This window comes from Gavialis gangeticus, unplaced genomic scaffold (assembly GCF_001723915.1).
Source record: "Gavialis gangeticus isolate Ggan-Ray unplaced genomic scaffold, GavGan_comp1, whole genome shotgun sequence".
In the NCBI taxonomy this organism is placed as follows: domain Eukaryota; kingdom Metazoa; phylum Chordata; order Crocodylia; family Gavialidae; genus Gavialis; species Gavialis gangeticus.
In genome coordinates this window covers 67,571,702-67,579,819 of record NW_017729004.1, presented here as the reverse complement: position 1 = coordinate 67,579,819, position 8,118 = coordinate 67,571,702, and the positions used below count along the sequence as shown (strand labels likewise).

The following is an 8,118-nucleotide window of genomic DNA, read 5'->3' as shown; positions in this document are numbered from 1 at the left end:
CTACCCAAACTTTAAAGCCAACTGCCTGGGAAGGACAGCGGCATTTCTAGTCAGTCTTCCCTGACAGAGTTAATGGACTTCATGGCTCATTATCATCTCCCTCATTCCTGTTAATCTCTCCCCACTCTACAGGTTTTAACAATCTTTTATCCTTTTTAATTGTCTTGATGTTCACTATGCAAACTATCCTTTTGAATAGCAGGATAGAAATGACTGCCTTTTTACTATTACTGTAGAACTGGTATGTGATCATTTGAAAAAATTGGACATATATAAATCAACATGACTGAATGAACTTCATCTGAAGGTGCTGAAGGAGCTGGCCAAAGTCATTGCAGGACCACTGGTGAAACTTTTCCAAAACTCATGGTAGTACAGAGAGGTCCCTGAGGACTGGAAGAGTGCCAATCTTCTGCCCATCTTCAAGAAAAGGAAGAGGGAGGATCTCGGTTACTATAGGCCAATTAGCCTAACTTCTATCCCATGGAAGATCCTGGAAGAATTCATCAAAGAGTCTCTGTGTGATACGCTTCCAGAAGGTACGATTCTGAATGGCAGCCAGCATGGCTTCATCACAGGCAGGTCTTGTCTTACCAACCTTATCTCCTTTTATGATCAGGTAACTGGCCACCTGGATAAGGGAGAGGAGGTTGACATTGTATGGCTTGACTTTAAAAGACCTTTGATCTAGTATCCCACAATGTTCTCCTGAGTAAATTGGAGGACTGTGGGCTCAACCATCAGACAGTTAGGTGGGTAGGGAGCTGGTTGTGGGGTAGGACCCAGAGAGTTCTAATGAATGGATCTGTGCCATCCTGGCAAGAAGTGGCCAGTAGTGTCTCTCAGGGGTCCATGTTTGGTCCAGTGCTTTTCAACATCTTTATCAATGATTTGGATGCAGGGGTGGAGAGCTCATTGGCCAAGTTTGTGGATGACACCAAGCTATGGGGAAGCATGATCACACTTAAAGATAGTTGCAGATACAGGTGGACCTAGACAGGCTGGCATGTTGGGTGGATTGGAATCAAATGAAGTTCAATGTGGAGAAATGTAAAGTGCTCCATCTGGGGACAAAAAACGTCCTACACACCTACAGGCTTGGCAATGTCAAACTGGCCAACACCATGAATGAAAGGGAACTAAAGGTAATAATAGACCGCAGTAGGAATATTAGCCGGCAGTGTGACGCCATAGCCAACAGGGCAAATAATACCCTGGCTTGTATCAATCGATGCATCTCCAGCAAAACTAGGGAAGTGATTCTTCCACTCTACTCAACATTGGTGAGACTGCAGCTGGAGTACTTCATCCATTACTGGGTACTGCACATCAACAAGGACATAGTAAAGCTCGAGAAAGTGCAGAGAAGGGCCACCTATATAGAAATGACTGACTGCGTAGTGGAGGCACTGTCAAGAAACTCAAGAAGGCTTCATTTTGTGTTATGATTCTAAATAAGAGACATGTAAGTATTGTGACTACAGGAGAATACTATCTTTTGATGATTTGACTTTTGCCTAGTTTGTTGTGCTTTTTAAACTTATATTATCTAGTAAATTAGTGCACATTGCAATAGTTACATATTTGGTCTTAAATGGAATATAGTGCTAGCATATTAGCAAAGCTTGTAGCTTCTCTTTAACTGTAAAAACGCATGTATTGTATTACCGTATTTACTTGAATCTAAGACAACCCTGAATTTAAGATGACCCCCAATAATTAGTTTATATATGGAAAATATATAAACTTGTTATAATTTTTAAGGTATAGAAACTAATTATCAGAGGTTCATCTTGAATTTGTCCCCTCCCACAGCTACAGCAAGGAAAATAGTGCTGGGGGGAGGGTCAGCTGACCCCCTTACCTGCTGCACCCTAAACTATTCCCCTGCAGCCCGATCCTCAGCATACTGCTGGGCTTTGTTCCCTCCCTGAGCATGTGGAAGTGAGAGAAATTTGAAACACAAGGAACCAAAAAACATTGACTTTGAAATAAACATACCTGTAGTAATTTGCATACAGGCAAAATACTGTAAGCACCTACAGACTTATTTCATCCAGAATTGATGCATTTTAACATTTTTGCAAACTGCTGCAAGTTTCACCACAGGTACTTCATAAATCCACTTTTGAGTTGCACTTTTTATACTTACTTGTACACTATACAGTACTAATTATGCCTGATATTAGTCCAAAGCCAAAAGGCTCATGATTTCTCATATCTCGTGTACATAGATGTTTGGTCATGGGGTGATGGAGCCTCTCATCTACATCGATGTCTGGTGATGTTTGCCAGACATTTAAGACTGGTGAAGAAACAGAAATCATTGAAAATGGGAAAGAAAGGTGCCGTTCAGCTGCAGGAGTGAAGAGGAAGTCAAAATGCATTTGATGTAATGGTTCACCATGAGTTGAAAACAGTCAGTGCTCTGGGGGGCTGAATGCAATGTACAGTATATCTTATGAGAGAGGCTGTGCTAACCCAGCTTTGTGGTAGGTTCTGTTTGCCCAATATGGGCCATGTGTTTTATAGGGATGTTCAGTGTGGGTTGCATTTAACCAACTTCATATTTGGTTACCATTACTGAACACATGTTACTTCTGGCAGCATTTTAATGATAGACAATGTATTTAATGACAACGTTTTCTGGTATGGGAATATAAGTGAGGTTTTTCCCTCATGCTGATTGGGGGGAAGACTCCCATCTTATAGTCAAGTAAATATGGTACAGGCAATGATGTGCCAAACCATTTGCACCCCTCTTTTCAAAATCCCGGATCTGCTCTCCTCCACATTGTTTTATATCCTAGTACAATTGAAGTAAACCACTCACAGCGAACATTTACTGTCCCTTTGATTAATGCTAAAACAATAATACCTGAAACTTTTCCTTAGTGGAATGATACTACAGCAGCAGTTATCATAGCATCAGCCCATCAAGAGAGTCTGTATCATAAATAGTTTAAAACTCAGATATTTTTGGGGAATGTCATTGGAGCTCTGTGCAGGTATAGGGAACTGTCTGCTCAGTTTCCAATGCAGGATCAGGGCTCCTCAGTAGTTTCTATTAGATTGAGTACTTGGAATGCTACAATAAGCCCCAGCTGATATGGTCACTTGCTGCTTCAGGTACTATTAATTTTAATTCTGCCTTATCTAAAAGTGTGGATTAGAAATATCACATAACAAAACAATCTGCTTATCATGTCTGTGCTCACCTTATGCGATATTGCTATATATTCAGGTAGCCCTAAAGGGTACTCAAGACTGGTAGCAGCATACCACATAGGCATTAATTTCTCCCATTAGGGTCTTGCTAGCACTTTTGCATGTAAGTTGTATAACTTATGACCAGCTGCTTCTGTGCGCGGCGCATAACCGATGGGAACATATGGCTTTAATTAAGTAGCCTATTCTAGCTGCTTTTTAGGCATCTATCCACATGGCATACAGTATTTATTGAATCCAAATCAAGTTTCACAGCTGTCTCTTGAGATAATCTGATTGACTGACATGAGCTGCTTTTAAATACTATTAAAAACAGGTTAGTTCCCACAACCTCAGGAGATTCAGACAATGGGAAGTACTGGCTCAGCCACATGCAAAAGCTCATATGGCTGAGATACAATTTTTTTTTTAATACTTCAGGCTAACCTGAATGTATTTAGGCTAAAGGGAACCATTATGTAACTGCTAATGCTGGCAGGCAGCAGCATAGAACCAGAAATGATAATGAAACCTCTATCTTTTTCAATTTCATCTATAATATATTTACAGTAGTTCAGAATATGAAGTTGACCCCAGTCTGAACTTTGTTTTAAATGCTTTTTAATAGTAAAGATGTTCACCTAGTAAGCTGGAGTGTTGAGCTAATACAATTATCAAAGAACTACATTTAGACTTAAACATTTCATTTTCCTCCAAAGCTGACTGATATTGGCTGGTTGAGAAATCACTTTGAGTCAGAGATCCACCTAATAAAATACTCTTGTTCATTTGTTGAACAAGTGAGTTGAGCTGCAGCTGTGAGAATTTGCATGTGATATACCCTGATCATGGAATGTACTTGCTGTTATAAAGAAAAGCATATAGAATTGAATGTTATATAATGTGAAGAAATATTCACATTTTATAAAAGTACAAGTGTATCTTGAAGATATTTTTGGAGTTACTCCATGCTGAAAGAGAAAATGATAATCATAACTGAGATCAAGTAATATTCTGGCTTTGAACATGCACTAAAGATTGCAAATGTAAAATCAGAAATCCTATGTCTCTTTGGCAGCAAAGGAAACATATATATTATCTGGGTGAGATAAATCTATGGCTTTGTATTTTAAAAGGTATATTTTTATTTAAAAGTAATATAGAGCGAGTCAGGAACTAATAATTTAGAAGCCTATGGAATTCACACTGGGAAAATTATGCTTTCATAGTAAATCCTAGTTTACTGATTTTCTCTAACATGATGTCATATTCCTGGCATCAAAGTTGTACTGAAAATATATAGGACTCCATAATCCCCTTGATACTGTGTTGAGCATTGAGACAGGGTTTTTAGGCAGGTCATTCAACAGCAGTGGCAATCTCTCGATTTGAGGTTGATCTCTGACAGCAAATTGATGGGTCTTGAGGTGGCTTTTATAAGCCAAGGACCCATCCATGGAAGGTCTCCCCTGCAGGTCTTTCTGCAGGGGTAACTAGCCTGCAGCCCACGATTTCTTGCCTTTTCCTTCCATTTCAAAGGCAAGACAGTTTACCTCAAAACAGGCTGCTGCTTGTTTGAGGTTGCACCACCAAAGGAGTTGGTTAGCAGCCAACTCCTCCCAGTTCTTGATATCAGTATTCATTTTCTTGAGATATGCCTTCAGTGTGTTCTTATAGTTCTTTTTTTCTCTGGACACCAGGAGATATCGGGCCTAAGCTGGGAGTAGAGTGCTTGTTTTGGGAGTCAAGATTTGGGTAGGCTCTTGATATGATGGTGGGTCACCCATGTTTCAAATCTGTAGAGGAGGGTGGGGATGATGACTGCATTATAGACCTAGATCTTGGTGTCTTTCTGGAGATCATGATGAATAAAGACACATGACAACAGTTTCCAAAAAGAGGCACTTGTGTACTGGATCCTATGGTTCATAAAAGTTCCTTCTTTGAGAACTGGGCTCTGTTCCCTCCCTGAGCATGTGGAAGTCTTACTTTGAGCATTGGAGTAGAAATGGGTATGAGGGAGGTTCTTTCAAATTGCCTGTGTCCCCCCAGAAAAACCTCTTCACTAAGAACGTGCATGTAGAGATGGGGATCGTATTTTTATGGAAAAATTCTCTTGAATATTTAGCTCTCCCGAAATTTCTTGAATTATTGATGTTAGTGGAATACCCATGAATACAGAATCTATGTCAAGATGGCAACTTAGACTAATTCATTCAGAAGCATACACTGTTGTCAGTGACAGTCTACTTGTCAGATGCTATAATTTCAGACTAACACTACCAACTACCACTCTCTTTACCCATGAACGAAAACCATTTATTACATATGAGAAATGCAGTGCAACTTTGCTCCTTTTTTATTAATTTCATGGTTTATTCTTGGCAGTCTTTGAAAGCAGAATAGTTTGGCGGGGGGGCAGGTGTGGGTTTGTTTTTTTTGGATTAAACTCAGGTGCTGAACCCAATTAATGTTAGAAGTTCTAAAATAACTACAAAATCGGTCACTAGACTGCTTATGGGACAAATAACTATATATCCCCAAATTATCCTGTACTTGATCAAGACAGAAACTCAGCTTTTAATAATGTTTGTTACTGATGGCTGAATTCCAGAAGGTTTGGAAGCTGAGGGTGGAACTTTGTGCTGCACCTTTAAGAGCAGAACTTTTAGGTCATGTCCATGCCACTAACTTCCTTTACCAGGGCGCACTTTACTGAAACATGCCATACATCTTGGGACGGACACACTTCCTCCCAAGAACTAGAAGCAGTATAGCTGCCTTAATGAAATGTAACTGCCTTCATTGAGAGGCAGCAAGGTGCAGTTGTCTATGAACATAGTTTCATAGTTTCTAGGGTCGGAAGGGACCTGAGCAGATCATCTAGTCCGACCCCCTGCCATGGCAGGAAAGAGTACTGGGGTCAAATGACCCCAGTAAGGTGGTCATCCAACCTCCTCTTAAAAACCCCCAGGGTGGGAGCCTGCACCACCTCACTTGGAAGCTGGTTCCAGACTCTAGCCGCCCTGACCGTGAAGTAGCGCCTCCTGATGTCCAACTTAAACCTTCCCTCCGCCAGCTTGTGACCATTGTTCCTGGTCACTCCTTGCAGCGCTCGGGGGAACAGGGACTCCCCCAGCGCCTGCTGATCCCCCCCAACCAGTTTATAACAGGCCACAAGATCCCCCCTCAGCCTTCTCTTTTGAAGGCTGAACAGGTTCAGGTCCCGCAACCTTTCCTCATAGGACCTACCCTGCTGTCCCTTGATCATACGAGTGGCCCTCCTCTGGACCCTCTTGATGCTGTCCACATCCCTCTTAAAGTGCGGCGCCCAGAACTGGATGCAGTACTCCAGCTGCGGCCTGACCAGTGCCGCATAGAGGGGGAGAATCACCTCCTTGGACCTGCTCGAGATGCATCTGTGGATGCACGACAAGGTGCAGTTGGCCTTCCTAGCCACCTCCCCACATTGCCGACTCATGTTCATCTTGGAGTCAATAATGACTCCCAGATCCTTTTCCACCTCCGTGCTGACAAGAGGGGAGTTCCCCAGCCTGTATGTTATAGTTATGTTACTTCTGCTTCAGAGGGTAGTTTGCACAAAACACCGTGGCTACCTTTGTGCTTCCAATCTCCTCTGAAGACCTAAAAAATTTATTGTGGAATTTAGGCAGCCAAGGATAGCTGTCTGAAATGATGTCTTCACTACAGCCATTGAGGAAGTAGGGTAAATTAGCAATGCTCCCTCAAATGCTGTATATACAGCTAACTTGGATATATCTCTACAAAACACTTTGTTTGCTACCCTTTTACGACTAGTCCAAACATACCTAAATCATGACCTCTTTTGCCTCCTGTTACTCTGTCTGGGCTCTCCTCTTACGTCTCACTGTATAACACTGTTCTATGAAAAATACTTCAGGTTTCTGTGGGAGATGAATAGGGCTCCTTCCTCAGTCACTTTTCTTTTTCTTTTCTTTTTGTATCTTGTCTTGGATAATGGGGGTGAGAAATGAAATGGAAGGGGAAAGGAAATGGGGATGGGGGTGAAATGAAGGAATTCAGCTGCTGAAGAATACGTTTTTTTAAAAAGTGAAAAAAATTAAAAGAAAGGAGTAAATGAGAGAATGTATTGTGTTTTAATACATTGGGATTGGGCTGTGAAGTGGGGGTGCTGGTTGTGCTTCTCAGGTGGAAAGGAATGGTGAGGAAAAGTGCTTTTGGGGGAGCTACTGGCCCTGCCCTCGGAAAGAAGCCCCAGCTCATGGGGACCTGATTCTCCCTCCTGCCTTGTTCCCCTGAAATCCCTATAGACCCACTCCCATACCCTTCTATGCCGTGCAACCTGGCCAGCTTACAAGTGCTCTGTAGGCTGTTTCCATGTTGTTGTACCCCTGGAGATGGGAAGGTTGCACCCCCAGGCTTGGGAGTGAGGGATTTGGCTTGGTGCCAGAACCCCCTCCCCCTAGGCAGTAGAGTTCAGAGGGTGGAGAGTTTGTCCAGATAGAACAGGAGGGTGGGTGAGGGGATACTGCCTCCTGGGATGTTGGCGGACTGCAGCTTGGGCAGCTCATCTGTTGGGAGGGGCCACACATTAATGAAACACAAGCTGGAAAACACGGATCAGAAGGAAACCTGTCCTAGAGTGACATAATTTTAAGCTGTCTAAAGTATGTTTAAAACTAGTTTCAGGTGTTAATGTGTGGACAATCCAGGAGGTAAAGCACCCATAGCATCATGTGTATCAGCATCCCCACACTGAAAAATGGCAGCAGGGTGCTTTAGCTAAAGCTCATTGAATGAGCTCTAGTTAAAGGAACCCTGCGGCCATTTTTCAGTGTAGGGTCACTGATACATGTGATGCTGGAGTCTGCTGAGGCACGGTAATTATCAAGTCGAGCAGACTCTATT

General features: G+C 42.3%; 1 protein-coding gene across 2 annotated transcripts in view; it reads left to right on the top strand.

Annotated features, from left to right (window-relative positions):
* The window catches only part of DGKB (diacylglycerol kinase beta), a 742,837-nt gene that overhangs the window by 373,813 nt on the left and 360,906 nt on the right, over positions 1 to 8,118 (top strand). The gene's annotated exons all lie outside the window — the stretch shown is intronic.